The sequence below is a fragment of the Bos javanicus genome, chromosome 1 (assembly GCF_032452875.1).
Source record: "Bos javanicus breed banteng chromosome 1, ARS-OSU_banteng_1.0, whole genome shotgun sequence".
Classification (NCBI taxonomy): Eukaryota; Metazoa; Chordata; class Mammalia; order Artiodactyla; family Bovidae; genus Bos; species Bos javanicus.
Genome location: NC_083868.1, coordinates 52588651 through 52608957, shown reverse-complemented (window position 1 = coordinate 52608957; position 20307 = coordinate 52588651). Strand labels below are relative to the sequence as shown.

The window sequence follows — 20307 nt, the reverse complement described above, 5'->3', positions numbered from 1 at the left end:
GACTTCAAGTTACAGACAGAAGTTCTTATACAGCAGCCAAAACCTAATCTGAAAGCTTATTTTTATTTCCTTACACTACTCAAATCAAATAACTTTTGTTGGGCAACTGCAGACAGTCAGCTGAGTCAATGAACATATTTCAGACAGCTGCTTCTTGTTTGTGAAATTGAAAATGTTTTTGCTGAAGGAAATGCAGGTTATACAAAGAGAAATAAAAATTAAGATTAAAAAGAAAGGCCTCCACTTGGCACAGTTGGAGGATGAAACAGAAAAATCTCATTTATACATATGTAAATACATATGTAAATCTCATTTAACCAGGAAGCAACTAACCAAAATTCCTCCATTAACCATGTGTGTGTGTGTTGGGGGGAGAGGGGGTGTCAGGAGGAACTTGTTTTAGAAAAAATCACAAATTATAAAAACAAGCTACTTTGTTTAAATGACTTCAAAAAACAAAAACAAAAAAAACCCACAACAACTTTCCAGAACATTTTAGGCAGGAGGTGAAGAGTTTGTTAGTGTTGCTGCTACTGCTGCTGCTGCTAAATTGCTTCAGTCGTGTCTGACTCTGTGCAACCCCATAGACGGCCTCCTACCAGGCTCCTCTGTCCCTGGGATTCTCCAGGCAAGAACACTGGAGTGGGTTGCCATTTCCTTCTCCAATGCATGAAAGTGAAAAGTGAAAGTGAAGTCGCTCAGTTGTGTCCGACTCCTAGCGACCCCATGGACTGCAGCCCACCAGGCTCCTCCGTCTATGGGATTTTCCAGGCAACAGTACTGGAGTGGGGTACCATTTGTGGGCAATTCATTGGATGTCTGTATCTTCTTCAAATTTCCCACCTCTTCTATATACTGTGTGTTTTTTAAACAGTAAAATAAGTGTTAATCATTAGAGTGATGACTCCAAGATCATTTTCCTTAAAAAAAAAAAAAAGTTTCACTAATTATTGCTAAGAAATTCAGTTGTATACTAACATTTCTAGACTGATTTACAAACTTTTCTAGCTACTTTCAATCAGTAAGAAAAATTAACCAAAACATTCTTTCCTAAACAACTGTTCCGGTTTATGCTATAATTGTATTCTAGGAAACTGGAACACTCATTTCATTTGCTATATACCAAAATTACTACTTGATAGGAAATATCTCTTCATATTTATTCTAAAGTAATATAAAATATCATTGACCCAAATTCTGTCAATTATTATTATCCTCTAAATTATCAGAAAGGAGCCATTTTCCCAAATGCTGTGATTGAGAAATAGCTAAATCCAACATATAACATCTTTATCAAACTCAAACTCAGGTGTACTGACATACATATGATTAATAAGAATATGCACGAATATCATCCTAATTTGGATCCATTTAATAATTCCTAAGAAAAGAGTCTATGACAAATCAAATCAGGAATAAAAAGTTCATCTGTTCTCAATTTCATGCTTCATGAGTCAGAGCAAAGTAGGAAAGGCTGGACTTGGCATTCAGATACGCCAAGCCAATTTCATAGGCTATGAAACTTTACCACTATTAGTTATCAAATTCAAGGTCTTCTCTGTTCACTCATCTATAAAAGTAGGCTGGTATTTTCTTCATAGGATGGTAAGAATGGAAACAGATGATATGTAAAATCCCTTCTAGAATGTCTCACATATGTTGACTTATATATTTCCTTTAAAAAAAAAAAAGCATGAATGAATGTATTTTTTCTACAAGTTCTTTGGCACCACCTCACCCCAAGAGATGCTTACAGTAACTTCTAAATGATATCTCCATTTCCAAACTCATCTCTATCAGTGATTTATTCAGAGTGGAACTTGAAGCCTTTCATTCTGTGAATTCAAACTCCTCAGTGGCACTTTTCAGTCTCATTTCAGAATTGAATTCCTCAGACAGGCATTCCACACCTTTTGTGTGCCCTCCCTGCCTCATTCCTAATGCTCCCTAATTCTTCCCACAAAACACATAAAACCTGGCCCTAAACTTCCACTGACTTTCTCTATATCCAATATCCCAGAAGATACACTCAAGCCCCAGCTTCCTGCATTTGAGTACTTCCTTTCCTTCTTTCATTTGCTCAGGGATCCCTTATTTTAAACTGCTCCTTTTCTCTTCCTCTCTATGCAGGTGAAAATAACATTCTCTTCCTCCAAATTTCTTAATTCCCTACAACATGAGCCAATTTCCTTGTGACCTTCTGTTACTGTCTTGAATGATTATTTAAATCTGCCACTCAGCCTCTTATTGTTTTTACCTTCACTACAGACATCCACGACACCATCATCAGCCTGTTAACCACCGATGGTGAGTCTTACACAGAAAGTCCCTCGCTGAAAATGATAGGCTTAAATCCTGTAAGTTAAACTTCCTCAGGTTCATCCTCTCCCTAACTGTTAAGTCACCAGAAAAATGCAAAGGAATAAACAGGAGAACACAGTCCCATCACAATTTCACTCATCCTTACTATAATAAGTACAAAGAGTAAAAGAGCCAGAACCTCTCAATGAAAACTGTCTTGGAAATTATTTAAATGCAAATAATTTTAAACAGATGACCAAAAAAAGAAAAATCTCTGGTATGTTTTTTAAAGTTTGAAGGAAAAAGAAACAATCCTTGAATAAATTCCAGTAAGAGCTGAAGAAAAGCTGTGTTGATGAGCTTTAATCCCGACAGAACAGCTGACTGGATGATTCCATTCAGTGAAAATCACACTGGCTCACTCTTGAGCTGGCACTGAGATCTAGATGTTCTCTGACTCACGTGTTCCAGAGCACCCATTTCCCAAGGTCCAGAGTGGTTCTACACAGTTGAAAGATATTAACTGATGAATATACAAATCCTGTGTTTACAGGGCAGCTTGAAACTCACAGAAAGTAATACTGCCATCTACCCAGTGTAGGGCTTCCCTGGTGGCTCAATGGTAAAGAATCTGCCTGCAATTCAGGAGATGCAGGTTCGATCCCTGGGTTGGGAAGATCTTCTGGAGACGGAAATGGCAATTCACTCTAGTATTACTAACTGGTGAATCCCATGGACAGAGGAGCCTGGCAGGCTACAGTCCATAGGACTGCAAAAGAGTCAGACACAAGTTAAGAAACAAAACACCACCCAGGGTATGGGCTAAGTTAAGTAACAGCAAATAACTATAAATGGATGAAAACAGCAGCCAAGATTCCTCTAAGCTCAAAACAGACCTTACATTTTGCTGTACAGCAGAAACTATAAACAACACTTTAAAGCTAATATACTCCAAAAAACAAAAAATCACACACACACAATAAACCTTATAACCTAAGGGCAATGATGCCATCATTCAAATGAGACACGGTGCTTGGCTAGCACAGGGAAAGGGAGTAAGGTATCCACTGCTAAGCTGCTAAGTCACGTCTGTGCAACCCCATAGATGGCAGCCCACCAGGCTCCTCCATCCCTGGGATTCTCCAGGCAAGAATACTGGAGTGGGCCCACTGGGGAATCACAATAGCGATGTACAGAATCTAAGAAAGATTTTTGTGGGAGAAACAGTTTGGCACCAAGACAGAAGAATATTATACTTAGTGATCTTTAACAATATGATGATGCCTAGGGGAGCTTCCTGGGAGTCCCGAGCCCTCAAAACAATTATCAATATTAAGGTGCTGCTGCTCTACTTTATGTTCTATTGGTTAAACAAAAAAAGACTCAGTGATTTATTTTTCGAATTTAGTAACACCCAGTGTTCTAGAAATGTGGATTCTGCAACTAAGATAATGAATGGAAATTAACTTCAGGAAAACAGATTCATTTCTCATTTTGTCCCCCCAAATTACAGACCCATTGAACATTTCACTGTTTTTTTACCTGGATATAAACTCCCACACAAAATATTGCTATTCCAGCAACACCTAAATTTAAATGTAGTCATTGAATTTAAAACTATTTTAATAAGATGCTTTTTAGTAATATAGATAAATCTGTATTTTGTATAATTATATGAGTAATTACATAAAGCTCTAAGTTGAGCTTACTTTGATATGTATTACTAAATTTGCTGTATGATAGATATAAAATGAGTAAAAATACAGTTTAAAATTTATTTAATTAAGCATTTAAAAATTCTTCTTCCAAGACCATTCAGTCTGAAATCTGTACTAAATACATTTCCTAGTTTCCACCCAAGGAAAATTCTGTATCATTTGTTTATATACATTTATAAATTTTCTACAGTATTTAAATATGATCCACCTTTCCAACTTATTAACACAACAGTATATATTTTTAATATTTGCTGCAATGTAATCATTATAGAATGTATAGTTCTTTCTCAAAAGACATTAAAATACTAAATGAGTGCTGTAGGTTTTCAGAAGCACTTTCAAGCCCGTCTATATTAATAAGATATCCTAAGTGAATTAGTATTACAAAAGAAACTTACCACTAAGTTAAAATATTAATGTGAATACTTATTAGGTCAAGCCTTTTACATTAATCTGAGACAATATAAGAGTGGTTAGAGTAAGCATTCTCCTATCAGTGAAGTTTTCATGTCAGATATTTTCTCTCATTTTCCTCTTATAAAAGCACAAAAGGATGTTTCTCTCCTTCTATTTCTGAGGAACAAAAATAATCTGTTCTTCCAGAGATAGGATGGTAGTCACCCTTCCTTCCAGAATACAGCATTTGGCATAATATGTTTTTGTAGAGTTTTGTTAAGTAAGCAGTTAGGAGGGGTGACTTATCACAGGTAGCATGGTTTCTGGTTCCTCATGGCAGGGATGTATGCCCATGCAAAGTCATGCCCAACTCTTTGCGACCCTATGGGCTGTAGCCCCCCAGGCTCCTCTGTCCACGGGATTCTCCAGGCAAGAATACTGGAGTGGGTTGCCATTTCCTCCTCCAGGGGATCTTCCCAACCTAGGGATTGAATCCATGTCTTTTAGGTCTTCTGCATTGGCAGACAGGTTCTTTACCACTAGTGCTACCTGGGAAATCTAAAGTGTTGTATATGTGTTGAGGCTGGAGGTAAGACTGAAAGTTAGCAACTTCGATCAATGTCTTTCAATGAGTTTTTAACATAAAAAAAAAAGACTATTTATTTATTCGATTTAGAATTAAGTTAGTTATTAAAAATAAATCCTCATTTAAAAATCTTTTCCCTCTTCATTTTTTTAGTTAGAAAACTTTTCTCTTGCCTAACTCTCTTTTTATCCTAAAATCTGCCTGATTCACATGAGATTTTTCACAAAGCAGATCTGTAAAATCATGACAAAATTAGATTTTTTACAAGATTAAAGTCTCCTTAACCTTGATTAATAGTCAAATAGCTCTCTGGCCAAGATCCTCTGGAGTGACTGGGCAGCATTTACAATTCACAGAAAGTTAAGACAGTTTGTGCCCGTTGCCCCATGTAGTCTGCTCTCTGCCTCTGATCCACACAGTTCAGTGGTACTCACAAAACGGAACTCTGGACAACTAACAGATGCAGGAAACAGCAATCATGTGAAAATCTGAAGAGTCAGATAATTCCTTAAAAGGGGTCTGAGCACAAATGCATCTTAGAGTGAGAGTCCCTTCAACAACTATGGGAAGATGGACCAAAGGCAACGAGGGAGGGACTCCAGGTCTCACTCCCATTAACTTTGGTTGAGAAGTTCCTAGCAAAGAAATCACGGGAGAAAGGAACAGGCAACTAGCCGCCAACATCAGGTGAATACAGGTCCATCGACATCAAGGAAGGATCCGACAGTTAAAACCAACACTGACTCAAAGATGGCAGCTGGCGTTATGAGAAAACACGTGAGGTTAAATTGTAATATCAAGTAACAGAAGATACGAGAGGACACTCTGCTCAGTCACAGCTATGGGGCTAGGGGAAGAGGAGGAGAAGCAAGAGGCCAGGACTCAAAACTTTGCACTGAACACCTGGGCTGTCTGGTAAAAGAAAGTGGGAAGCCAAAGGCATTCATTACACTTTCTCACAGAAAGATAAATGTAATCTTTCTCTGGGACAAATCAAACCAAACAAGAAGGGAAGTTTGATGTATGCCCCACTTGCTATGGTTACCAGAGACAGTAACTGGCAGGTTGCTATACACAGGTGAGTCTAATGCCTGGTAAGGTAGGTGGATTCAGGCTTTGGTAGTGGTATCCAGAAATCCCAAGAGAAACTATCAATGTATTTCATTTCAGTTGGAGACAGAATACAAAAAGTTTAGAGTCAAAAGGATTCTTACAGATCACTGTTCTACCACTCTCATTTTGCAAAAACAGAAAAACAGAGTGAAGCTCAAGAAGAAATGACTACCTATGGTTTACAAAGCTATCCATATGCAGATCTGTTAACAGTATGCATGATTTTTGCCCATTGCTTTTAGGGTAATTATTACTGCTGAGCAGAGAAAAGGCATTTCAGTCCTTACTCCATTTACATTTTTCCTTTCTTCATTCAATAAACATCTGTTGAATAACAAGAACTAGGCACTAGACTGGAACCTGGGAATGTCCCCTGGAAAACCTTGGGAAATAAATGTAGCAGATCACAGTACCAAGCTTGACAATAGGCAAAACAGTGAAGTCAGTCAAACTAAAATCATGGACCACCAAGCACAAAACTAGGAGGAACTATGATATGAAAATTGGAATGGACTGTGCAAGTATAATCAGATACCAAAAGATCCAATGGCTGAGAACTACAGAAGTAGGTAAAGGAGAGAAAGAGGGAAAGATTAGCAAATGCAAGTTGTCACTTACTCAAGCTTTTGGGACTTTTGCAACACAGAACAAATCACAGGTTGTGAACAGTCCTCCATGGGTCATTCTTTTTCTATCTCAACTCAAATTAAGGAAAAAATAATCAGTAAAAGATGTGTACATTTCCCTGCTGAAGCTATTTTTAAAAATTTTGGTCAGAAATAACTGGTAATTTTCATCTAATATAAAAGAACATTACATTATTTTGACATAGCTTTCCTGGGAGAAAGAACTTAGCTGGTAAACACATCCAGCTATTTCAGGATGTCAGGACTTAACTGGGTTTGAGAAAAGGTGTAAGTGACAATTGGAAAACTAAGAGAAATAAAAGCAGCTGATGCAGAGGATAAAACTAATTTTTTTAAAAGTCATCAGGATTACTGTTAAAATGGTGTTCTGGACAAGTTACAAAATTCTTTAAACAAAAATTTAGTGATTTTAAAGAACTATATAGGAGATATGGACTTCCCTGGTGGCTCAGTGGTAAAGAATCTGCCTGCAATGCAGGAGAAGTGAGATCGATCTTTGGGCCGTGAGATGGATCTTTGGGCTGGGACAATACCCTGTAGAAGGAAACGGCAATCCACTCCAGTACTCTTGCCTGGGAAATTCCATGGACAGAGGAGCCTGATAGGCTACAGTCCATGGGTTGCGAAGTCAGACAGGACTCAGTGACTAAACAACAGCAATATAGGAAATATACAATGAAAACACTTAAACTCAGCTACAGGGAGGATAAAATGTAATAAGTTCTGTAGAAATCCATTTGCCACCATCCTATAGAGTTTCAGGGTGGGTTGATTCTGCATTTATAGCTATGAACATATATCCTAGAGAAATATGTGTGTTAAGAAGCAAAAACAGGACTCTCAAGACTTTTTCATTTGCAATTTTTTCTCTCATAACATAAACTGGAAACAATCTAAGTAGCCATCAAAAGAAAGTGGATAAATAATGGAATTGTTATTATGGAATAAACACTAGATAAGTAATAAAAATGTGGAACTTTCATACAACAAAATACAACTGTGATCATAAATGAATTACAAGTATAAGAAGGGTGATTCTCTCAAACATGTTGAGTGGCAAGATAGGTATTGCAAAAGAAAACATATATTATTTAATATAAATTTCAAAAAGAAGCAGAACAATATAGGGGATATATAAATTATGAAAAAAACTATACAGAAAAATAAGGAAGTAAGAAACTCAACACTCAGCACTGTGGTGGTGGTTAAAGAGAGTTGACGGAATCTGGGCCAGGCATAGCTCTGTTTCCTAAGTCAGTGGTAAGTACTCAGTTATTCAAGGTAATGTTATTTGTATCTTATTCACATGTAATAAATAACCCTTGCATGTATAGCACTTTCTAAATACTATGGAGTTAGTCCTATTTTTAAAAAGCGCTCAGAAAATTAATACTATATTTAACAAACTATCTTAAAAGGTACTTTTTAAGAAGCTGCAAGTACCTAGCACATATTCAGGACTTTAAAAAATTACCTCTTTTAACTCACACAACAACTCTCAGGTAAATATTTTACCCTTAGTTAACATAGAAGGAAACTGAGATTTCTGTTTCATAGATTGCCCAACATTAAACAGCGAGCAGAGGCGAGATTCAAACCGTAAACTGTGAAAGCCAGGGTGTCTGCACGTAGGACTATCTAAAATACAACAGCACAAATAAATTTCCAACACAAACACGAAACTGTCTTGTTACACTGTAGTTTACTATTTTTATACAATTTAGCATTTATAATGCATCCCTAGACCATATTCTAATAGTTTGTATTAACTTTATGTCATAGTACCTCATTATTACTTCATAATCACAATTTACCATTAAACTCTCTAAATTCTAAAGCTGGTAACAGATACCACATATGTTTATGGAAAGTCCCAATTTAGCCGTACTTCTTTTCATACCCTGACTTCTCTACGACTGGAAGTTTAAGGAAAGTTAGCTGTCAGTAGGCTGAAACTCCTTTCACTACCCTTGGGACTCACTCAACAGGCAAGGAAACAGGCTTGCCAAGTCCCACAGAAATTACTCACTTCTACCCTCTTTTTCCTCAATCTTTTTTACAATAATATTTCAAAACCTAATTTTAAACTCATGCAGGAAACCTGATTGATACCACCTGGTTTTCTAACAACACAACTCACTTATATAATTATTTGTCAGCTTTTTACTTCATTGTTGTTTTTATTTGCATGTATCTAGCTTGCAAGAGCCACTGAGAAGTGTTTACAAGATTATGTCCTCAGAGCTATGCCCTAACTCATTCTTCTTTGCCCAAAGCACCATCAACTGTGCTCTGTAAACAGTAGTCACTTAATAAATGCTGATTGACTTACTACAGTGGAACAATTCGCCTCTGGTATGTCTCAAAAAGCCAGTGAATCCTCCACATCTACAAACATGCTGGAGATGATACCAGGTACTGTTAGAGGCTTGGGGTCTTCCTGAGGGTGCCTGGGATAAGAAAAACACAGAGAGAGACCAAAGACAGTCAGGAGAAACACAGAGAGAGGGAACATGGAAATAAACAAGAGGATAGAACAGAGTGAGAGGAGCCACATAGTCAGCAGTTATGGAAAGATTAAGCAGTCAGACATACTCAGAGACAGGGCGGAGGTCAGTAATTTGAACTTGGGTTTCAAGTTGGAAACCACATTTTTTGTTTCATTTACTCCTGTAGTAAGCGCCTTTATGTTACTAAATTTGTGATATAACTGACCACTTCAAAGTTATTTCTAAGCTTTTTCTGAGCTTATTTATTTTTATTTATTAAAATTCATCCTTACACAGTAGCATCTTTGGAGACACATCTACACAGATAAAAACACAATTCTCAAATTAACCTAGCAGTAAATATGGAAATATTTTTCCAATTCTTCAACTTAGACAATGGTTACTTCAGAGAGGTAATGTGACTTGCCCAAGGCCACAGGCAAGAACATGATAATTGGGGCCACAAATCTTCTAATGCCAAACGCTAGGACTTTTACTGACATCCTATATTCTCTACTACAAATGAATCATTTATAAATCCAAACTGTTTTTACAGAATAAAATTCAAACTACACACTTTTAAGATAAAACTATGCGTTCAGACAATGAACCGCTGAGGTTGCTCACTAGAATAATTTTAGAGCTTGAATTATTTAAAAAGTCTATCAGAAAAAATAAAGCAAAATGCAACTATATCAGAACAACAGAAATTGTCAAACAGAAATAAAACTATGTGAACAGGCACTGACAAAATTTTAACATTTTAAAAAAGGGGCTAGAATTAGTTCATTGCTTTTACAACTATAATTTCAAAATCTTAATTATTCAACACATTGCAGCTGAAAGATCAAAAGTCCTATATTTCAATGAGTTCTTAAACCTAAATACTAGTAAATGTCTCAAACATGTTCTCTCATGATGCCACACCTAAAAGTCTATATGGCAACTCTACTTCAGAGTACTACATATAATAGAAATAATTTAATGCACCTCTTGGTAAGCATTGCATTTTCTCTTGAGATATACTGACGCTCTCCTAAATAATGATGCCTTTTTGCAAGCAATCAATTGTAATCAATTTTCTGTAATTATCAGCAAAGCTCCTTTGATTCAAGTGAAATAAGTATGTTAATGGATTTCACAGCAAGACATAAAAATAAAAGAGACTTCTATTCAATCGTACATCAACATTTTCCCATGTTCAGCAATTTTTTGAATTGTCAAATCAAGTATAGTACTGTTCTGCCCTCTAGTGACAGGCTAGGTTTTGTTAACTACATGTTTTCTGGTTTTTTGACTTTGCTTTATGAACAATACTTAGGATTTTTAAAAATATATATGACAGTACTTTTTCATAATTGAATAAAGGAACAAAAGAAACTGGTCAATTTTAATATATGGCTTCTGATATGAACACAATTCAGGAAAAATATAATTTCTTCTCATAGGAATAGTACACCTAAGAACTACAAAAAATAAGTATCATTTATTTCACAATTTATGCATATTTTTATGAAATTTGGAAAGACCAAAGAATTCCATTCAGTTTCTTTGCTAAAGGCTTTACAAATTTCATAACTATAAATCCCAAATTGGTTAATTCTATTATTTGAGCCTGAGACATCAAGGCAAATGGCACTACATACACCATACACGGATGAACAATTTTCTAATTATCATAGTAGAGCAAAAATATGCTTAATACAAAAATGCACTGAACATTATTTACCTTTAACTGTCCAAGTGGCAGTTTAGGATTTTCCTGAACCTCAGTGTCGTCATTAACAGACTGTCACTTTATACCTGGAAACATCAGTCAAGGATGCCGGCTGAGACACAATCATTACACAGAGATTCACCATGGTATTTTGACGAAGGTTCTTCTTTCCTTCTTAGTTTCTCTTGCCATATATACTCTTGCAAGGATGTAAGGCATTTCCAGAACAGCATTTCTACTCTCACTAATCCCAAACATACTACTTCTGTGTCTACACTCTTATGTTATAAATTAATACGACATTTGTACATGGGAATGTAAAAGGATACCTGGACATGTGCAGACTGAGGGTGCTGTCAGGAGTGCAAACCCTAAAAGCAGATTCCCAGAGCCTGAATTCCAGCTCTATTTCAATTAGCAGTGTGACCTCAGGCAGATTATTTAATTTCACTGTGTTTCAGTTTCCTCAGGCACAAAATGGGAATAAAGAGAGACACCTATCAGTAGTAATATTTTATGTCTTCAAAGGTATATGAGTTACACAGTTAAGTATATGAGTTTATCAAATCCAGAAAATGTATATTTAAGATTTATGCATTTCAGTGAATGTAAATTTTACATCAAAAGAAAAAAGTTGTACATAAATGCTGAAGTATAGTCAATAATATACATACTGAAGTATTTAGGATATTTGCAGTGATGTCTTTACTTTTTAAATGCATCAAAAATGAACTTATAGATACACAGATTATAGATAATGTAAAAAATAATAAGTAAAATGTTAATGGCAGAATCTAGGTGGTGAATACAAACATATGCTATTTGTCTCAAGTTTCAAAATAAAATGTTGAAGGAGAAATATAACTGATGTGAAGAATAAATAAGGGAATTAAATATGCAGAAGATTGCCTGACAATCAGCAGTATAGAATGATAACACGTTTAAGCAAATGAAAATTATCTAGTCATCCCAAGTTGGAAGAAAAAAGGAAGAAAGTAATGAGGCACTGGGCACCCAAATTGGAGTGAGTTGTTGCCACCAAGGATGTTAAAACTCAAATTTCAAATACATCTGTAAACTGCACAGGCCATGTAGAGAACATGGTCTTTGAAAGTCAGAAAGAGCTGACCTGAATCCTGGCTCTATTTTCAATTGGTTAAAAAGCTCACACAATTTATTTAAATGTTCTGAGCATCAGTTCTCTCATAAATGGTAAGAGAGTAAAGATATCTGCATCTATGGGGCCACTGTGATGATTAAACACACACACTTCTACATAAAAAGAGAAATTAGTGCATAAAATGCAAAGAATAACTACTACAGTTCTTTAAAATTATAATCATTGTTACTGCTCTTAGGTTGAGTCTTTTATATCCTTACAACTATTCTCTGCAGATGGAAACAAAAGTTAACTATGTATTTGATTCTCACCTAGAAATCCCATATGCAGGTGGCCCTACTAATCCAAAAAGCTTTCTATGAGATCTTTATAAAAACAGAAAGCTTTTTTAAAAGTAAAACTGTACTTCTTGTAAAAGAAGAACTGGCAATGACAAGGAATTCATTTATCATCCTTCTATAATTCCAATTACATAATAAATGTAAGCCCCTAACGGTGAGGCATTTAGGAAGTATGTTTGATGATGATATATTAAAGAAAGTAACAGTGTATCTGAGGAATGATATTAGCATCTGATTTGAAGTATTTTAGGTAACACATTTAAAGAAAAGAATATTAAAACTATATTTATAGAAGATGAGCTCTATGTTCCCAGGGAGTGGCTCTGTAAGTCAGTTTAGATCCTTCCATGAAGACTGGCTCAACATAGAGTTTCATCTAAAAATCAAAGCAAGAAAGTGGAAATGAGAGGGGGAATATTTGAAACATATATAAATACTTTCTGCCTTGACTACTCTGCAAAAACTGCTTCCCCAAATTTAAATCAAAACCACGTGAGAATGGCTATCACCAAAAAAGTCCACAAATAACAAATGTTGGCGAGGATATAGAGAAAAGGGAACCCTAGTACACTGTTAGTGGGAGTGTAAATTGGTGCAGCCACTACAGGGAACAGCATGAAGGTTCCTCAAAAAACTAAAAATAGAATGACTGTATGTCCCAGCAATTCCTCTTCTGAGTACACATCTCCCCCAAATAAAAACACTACTTTGAAAAGATACTTGCACCCAATATTCATAGCAGCATTATTTACAAGAGCTAAGATAACAAAGCAACCCAAGTATCCATGACCAGACGAAATGAATGAAGATGAGGTATATATAGTATGTGTGCAAACACACATACACACACACGGAATATTATTCAGCCATAAAAAAAGAATGAAATTCTGCCAATAATAATAATATAGATGGACCTAGACAGTAGAATGCTTAGTGAAATAAATCAGAGAAAGATAAATATTATTATCACTTATGTGGAATCTAAAAAATAAAGCAAACGAATGAATGTAATAAAACAGAAACATAGATATAGAAAACTAGCAGTTACCACGGAGAAGGCAATGGCACCCTACTCCAGTACTCTTGCCTGGAAAATCCCATGGACCGAGGAGCCTGGTGGGCTGCAGTCCATGGGGTCGCTAAGAGTCGGACACGACTGAGCAACTTCACTTTACCTTTTCACTTTCCTGCATTGGAGAAGGAAATGGCAACCCGCTCTAGTGTTCTTGCCTGGAGAATCCCAGGGACGGGGGAGCCTGGTGGGCTGCTGTCTACGGAGTAGCACAGAGTCGGACACGACTGAAGCGACTTACCAAGAGCAGCAGTTACCAACAGGGAGAGGGAAACGGGAAATGGCGAGAAAGGTAGGTACAAATATCATGTATAAAATAAATAAGCTACAGTAATATATTGTACAGCACCGAGGACATAGCCAATATTTTAAAGCACCGAGGACATAGCCAATATTTTAAGAAAAATTCAAATGGAGCATAATCTATAAAATGTGTGCATGTGCTCTAAGTCGTGTCTGCCTCTTCGCAATCCCATGGACTGCCAGGCTCTTCTGTCCATGGAATTTTCCAGGCAAGAATACTGGATAAGGTTGCCACTTCCTTCTTTAGTGGATCTACCCAGACACAGGGATCAAACTCAAGTCTCTTGAGTCTCCTGGACTGGCAAGTGGGTTCTTTACCAGCTGAACCACTGGGGAAGCCCAATGTAAAAAAATATTAAATCATTCACTGTATAATAAACGCTGTGAATCAACTATACTTTAATAATAAAATTAATTTTAAAACTTTCCCCAAAGGACCCATGGAACACCTAACCCAAACACCTTTTTTTTTTTTTTGACAGGAAATAGCATTTATTGCGGAGAAGGCAATAAATGCATCAAAAATGAGCCTGATGGGCTGCAGCCCATGGGGTCGCTAGGAGTCGGACACGACTGAGCGACTTTACTTTCACTTTTCACTTTCATGCATTGGAGAAGGAAACGGCAACCCGATCCAGTGTTCTTGCCTGGAGAATCCCAGGGACGGGGGAGCCTGGTGGGCTGCCGTCTATGGGGTCGCACAAAGTCGGACACGACTGAAGCGACTTAGCAGCAGCAGCAGCAGCAGCATTTCTTTCTTGAAAACTCCCATCTTCTTTAGCACTACACTCTATTGCTTTTCCCACCACAGGCCTGATTGTTTTTCTTTCCTTTATACTATTCTTAACAAGTAAGTAGGTGTTTTCAAAGGATCTGTCTTAGCCTTATTTTCTACTTTCACCAGTTTTCAAAGTTTCAGCTTTACGACCTTTCTCTTAAGTTATACCTATCTTCAGCTGGAATCTCTTCCAAACTCATAACAAACTCATAAACACATCCTATACATAATCACAGATATTCTCTTTGTGTTTCAAATCCATTCCATCCCAGCCCCTCCCTATCTCTGACCTCCTTTTCAACAAGCCCCACTGCTTTCCTTCCCTCTTATGACTCCTCTACACCCCAAGTTCCATCTGGTGCTTAATTCTGCACATTAGTAGTTTGGTTCAAGTGACAAGACAGGGTTTGTATTCTTTGAGAAATTGTTAGAGTGAAAACTAAATTTATAGTCACTAAAAACAGACAGAAACACACACATACATCAATAGTGGCAGGCATCAGACATTTGAGAAAATCTTCATTAAAGCAATCATTAAAAGTGAGTATCTATTAATTTTTGCTTGCAAAATGGGAAAAGACTTATTTGATTTGGTGAGTTGGATACCTCAATCCAAAATATTTTAAGACACATCAAGACAGGGTATAAACCTTCATGTCTCCTACAATGATGCTATTTACAACTCTCAAACTCTATTAGAAAAACAAATTTCTTTTTGCCTGGGATATGCTAAAGCCCCTCAAACCAAACTTTCCAATGCCTATTTCTTTTCCCTTTCAATCCATCTCATTTATATTGTCTGTTCAAAATTTTTCAGTGGTTTATCTGCCTTAAGAAAAAGAAAAGAAAAAAAGTAAATTCACCCTGACATTCAAGACCCTCTTACATCTAGCTCTGGATGAAAATTTCCCATTTTACCCTTACAAACATTCCATTCAAATAGCAAAAGGTATCTAGGCATACCTTGAAGATACTGTGGATTTGGATCCAGTCTACCTGAATACAGAAAATGTTATAATAAAGCAAGTTGCACAAATTCTTTGGTTTCCCAGTGCATATAAAAGTATGTTTACACTATAGTATAGTCTAGTAAGTGTGCAATAGCATTATCCCTAAAAAAGGTACATGCCTTAATTAAAAAATACTTTATTGCTTAAAAATGCTAACCAATCTCTGAGCGTTCAGCAAGACATAATTTTCTGTAATAGTAACATTAAAGATCACTGATCATTATGAATACAATAATAATGGAAAAGTTTAAAACATTGCAAGAATTACCAAAATGTGACAGACAGACATAAAGTGACAGCTGTTGGAAAAAAAAAGATGGTGATAACGTTACTCAACACAAGGCTGTCTCACCTTCAATTTGCAAAAAATGCAGTATCTGAAAACTACAATAAACTGAGGTATGCCTGCATTCCCCTTCTCCAGATTCTATATTTATTCCTCTGAGTAGTCTTCCCTGATATCCTACCTGGAATTTAAGATCTTCCTCAGAACTCTTGCTGCTGCTGCTAAGTCACTTCAGTTGTGTCTGACTCTGTGCGACCCCATAGATGGCAGCCCACCAGGCTCCCCCGTCCCTGGGATTCTCCAGGCAAGAACACTGGATCGGGTTGCCATTTCCTTCTCCAATGCATGAAAGTGAAAAGTGAAAGGAAGTCACTCATTCGTGTCCGACTCTTAGCGATCCCATGGACTGCAGCCCACCAAGCTCCTCTGTCCATGGGATTTTCCAGGCAAGAGTACTGGAGTGGGTGCCATTGCCTTCTCCACTCAGAACTCTCAGTGAGGTTTATTTATCTATCTATATTGTACCTAATTAGTTTGCCTTCTATTATCATAATGTGACCTTGACAATGTCTAACACTTGGAACCCAGTAGTTCCAGTAAGTATTTATCAGATAAATAAGAGGAACAGAAAGTATGCTACTTTTACCTTTTAAGTAAAACAATTTTTCCAGTGAGATTACTATAGGCAGTTCAGGTTCTAAAAAAGGAATACAAGAGCTAGAAAAAGAGTGCAAACACTCTTCACTCATATGGGAGCCAGAAAAGTTTAGAATGATATATAGTATACTAATAGTTGAAAAAGTACATAATTCAAGTCTATAAAATCCATAGTTATGTTTAGAAAATGCACCTATTTGACTAGGAAAGGGTAAAATTGCTATAAAAAAAGACCCCACAAATATCCTAATACAAACATGTTAACTTACAGAGAAGCTTTTTGAAGGAACCAAGGTATTTTCATAGATAGTCCTAAATTATCTTCAAAATCAGTTGAGATATACTAATTATAGAGATAATAAAAATAAATAAATAAAAGTTACTAGGGACAAAGAACAAAACTGTAATGCTTCACGCTCATGAAAATTACTAGAAATAAAAATACTTTCTTGTCTTGGATCAATTAATTGTGAAATGCTAAGCCAATGACCTAAAATGAAGGAGAATCTTGCTTCTCTAGTTTATGGATAAACTAGTAGAATAAGGTCATAATAAAGTCACAGCTGTTTAGAATTTTTTTAATTTTTTAGCTAGGTTGCAATAATCAATTTACAAAAATAGCTCTCATACTTTAAATTTCATTAAGAATTCATAATACAGCTCTTTGTTTTATTAAAATAATTATAATCTTTGAAGAAAATTGTGTAGATTATAAAAATGTACTTTTACACTTAAATAATTTACTTTTTGTTTAAGGTGATAATTTTGTTAAAACCAACACTGCATGAGGCGATAATATTCTTAAAATAACTATACCTCACTGAATGATAGATGACTTATCTCCTAATACTTTCATATACTTGAGCTTTGATTACACTTTAATAAAACTGCAAAATTAAATTGGGCAAAGTATAAATAAACATCTATTATGATGGTATAGGAAATATTTTAAGGTATTTAACAATATAAAGAGTAAATGTTACTCTCTAATGACTTAAAACCAATCCTGTACTCAATAAAGACTTCATATAATAAAGTGCAACACAGTGAAGACATTTCTCTCGCTGTGAATAGAGATAATAACATGCTTGAAATTCCATTTCAAAGAACAGTTAGAGCAGTAAAAAAAAGTCAAATACCACTTTGACCTACTGTCCATTGTGAGAACAAACACATTTTCTTAGCAGCCCTGCCCTGTTCTGGGGTTGGCAGTGTAACCTCCAGCACTTTTAATCTTCGTAAGAACCTTACACGGACCATATTCAACCCGTTTCACAGATGAAGAAAAGTAACTTTCCCACAGTATAATCAGTAATCAACTGAGTTGAATTTAGTCTTGTGTACAGTCCATCTGACTCCAGATCCAGAGCCCATGCTTCTGAGATCAAATTACAGCTGAAAAAAGTGATCCATTGAAATTTGTCTTCTATAAGGAAATCTTTAAGTTTCTACCTATCTACCGAAGCAAGGATGAGTATTAGGCAGTTGACAACCTAGTAGCAAGAATGGGAAGTAAATTGGGAAGTAAAAGTTCTAAAATATTTTTTTTCCACAGGCACATTATAAATTCTAATGCATGAAATATTTTATTATAAAAGGAATAATGGGTTAAAAAATTCTATAACTGATGATTAGTTCAAAATTAATAAAGAGAAACATAACTGGCACACCTTTACCATCAACAAGATAGATTTGTTATGTCAGCAATAAAGAAAACCAATACCCATTATGTTAACAGGAAAAACTTTCAAACCTGAAAACTATCATCCCTTTAAGTATTTATGTTACTAAATGGACTGAAAGATGAGCTGTGCGTGTATGAGTGCTAAGTCGCTTTAGTTATGTCTGGCTCTTTGCAACCCCATGGACTGTAGTAGGCCAGGCTCCTCTGTCCACGGGATTCTCCAGGCAAGAATACTGGAGTGGGTACTGGGTTGCCATTCCCTCCTCCAGGGGATCTTCCCAGCCCAGGGATAGAAGCCGCACTGCAGGCTGATTCTATACTGCGGAGACACCAGGGAAGCCCAAGAGATGAGCTGTAAGTGTCAGCAAATGGCAGAACAAAATGACTGACAGAGGAAGAAGTTTGTATTTAAACAGGGGATGGACACTGGCTGCTAATCTCACACTTTCCTCTATTGTCTCTTTATATAATACACCTATTTGATGAACAGGCATCTCTAACAATAATGAAAGCACAGCAGGTATTCACAAACTATATTAAGCGCATGATTCAGAGAATCAGTTCGGGCCATCTGGGTGGTGCCTGAGGGCTTACCCTTCTCTGCACATGGATACATCTCACGTTTTGTGGGTTTCATTCTCTCTAATTTAGTAATTAGTATGGCATAACTGGAGAAAGCAATGGCATCCCACTCCAGTATTCTTGCCTGGAAAATCCCATGAACGGAGAAGCCTGGTAGGCTGCAGTCCATGGGGTTGCTAAGAGTCTGACACGACTGAGCAACTTCACTTTCACTTTTCACTTTCATGCATTGGAGAAGGAAATGGCAACCCGCTCCAGTGTTCTTGCCTGGAGAATCCCAGGGACAGGAGAGCCTGGTGGGCTGTTGTCTATGGGGTCGCAAAGAGTCGGACACGACTGAAGCAACTTAGCAGCAGTAGCAGTATGGCATAACTGAAAATGCTTGGGACTGTGTTCACCAGTTAAATGGTATCTTATTATTTAAGCCTTGTTCAGAAGCCAGTTCCTCCCCATCTAATTGACCTTTCCAGAAACCTGTACACTGTTTATGCCTGTGGTAACTCAACAGCTTAAAACATTACATTCCTGAAGTGGAATACTTTTGCCTCAAAGAGACACTTGATAATAAATGGCCTTACAATAAATGTTAAGGAAACATTAAAATAACTACATAACTCATCTGCTTTTTAAGAATAGCAATATAACAATGTCAGAGGCAGAACTGAAAATCAAGCAGATTACAAAAGTTTATAAAATCAAAACACATACACACACAAACCAAAACACAATGTTCTTCTCTAACATCTTTATAAATTTGAATATAGAAATATCCTAAAAATAGTACCCCCCCAAGAATAAAACATCTAAATGTGGACTTAAGTCAACCTTTCTATTACGTATTAACTAAATACAAGTACCATACAGCATCTCTCGTGACCCCACCTGAACCAATTTGCCTTTCTTGTATCTCAGAACCTTCACATGCACTCCACTCAGAAGGTCACTGGTAAAGTGTTAGGAAAGTACTTGGCAGAAGGCTTACAAGTCTTAATAAACTCTTGCTGACTCAATGTACCCTATGAACAATACAACAGGTACCCAGAAATTATTTTGCTGCTCATTTTAAGTTCTTAAGCTCACTAACATTTATTGATTATAGGACTAACTGCAACTTAAAGACTTATTTATGAGGAACACTCCTCCCCCTGAACTAACACTTGGAAGAATAACTATCTCCAAGTAGACCTGGGGATGCTTATTAATATCAATATCAATGGAATATACAATTAATAAAATGTGAACTCTTGTATTACTAATTCACCAAATATTCACTAAGCAAGTTCCATGTGCTGGAAACCATTCGTAGGTTTGGGGGATACAGCCCAAACAAAACAGACCCTCTAATGTAAACTTAAGGCTTTAGGTTTCCTGAAGAAGTTACCTGAAAAAATTACATGTATTCACTCATGTATATTTACACTTATCTGTGTACGCGCAGAATACTCAGTAAATATAGTATGTATTCTACATTAATATGCATGGAAATTCTGAGAGCAATGTTATGAGA

The 20307-nt window shown here is 36.4% G+C and overlaps 1 protein-coding gene across 16 annotated transcripts in view; it reads right to left on the bottom strand.

The window, feature by feature from the left end:
• BBX (BBX high mobility group box domain containing) overlaps positions 1 to 20307 on the bottom strand; it is a 297809-nt gene that overhangs the window by 138633 nt on the left and 138869 nt on the right. The window contains exons 1-2 of one of the 16 annotated variants that reach the window (XM_061385652.1): positions 11297 to 11585; positions 9094 to 9211 (exon numbers count right to left, since the gene is read on the bottom strand). The exons of 13 other annotated variants lie outside the window; for them this stretch is intronic. The gene's annotated coding sequence lies outside the window, so the exon portion shown is untranslated. Of the gene's footprint in view, positions 1 to 9093; positions 9212 to 11296; positions 11586 to 20307 lie in introns of those variants that run through there. 2 more of the 16 variants (XM_061384983.1, XM_061385779.1) reach the window with 2 other exon arrangements.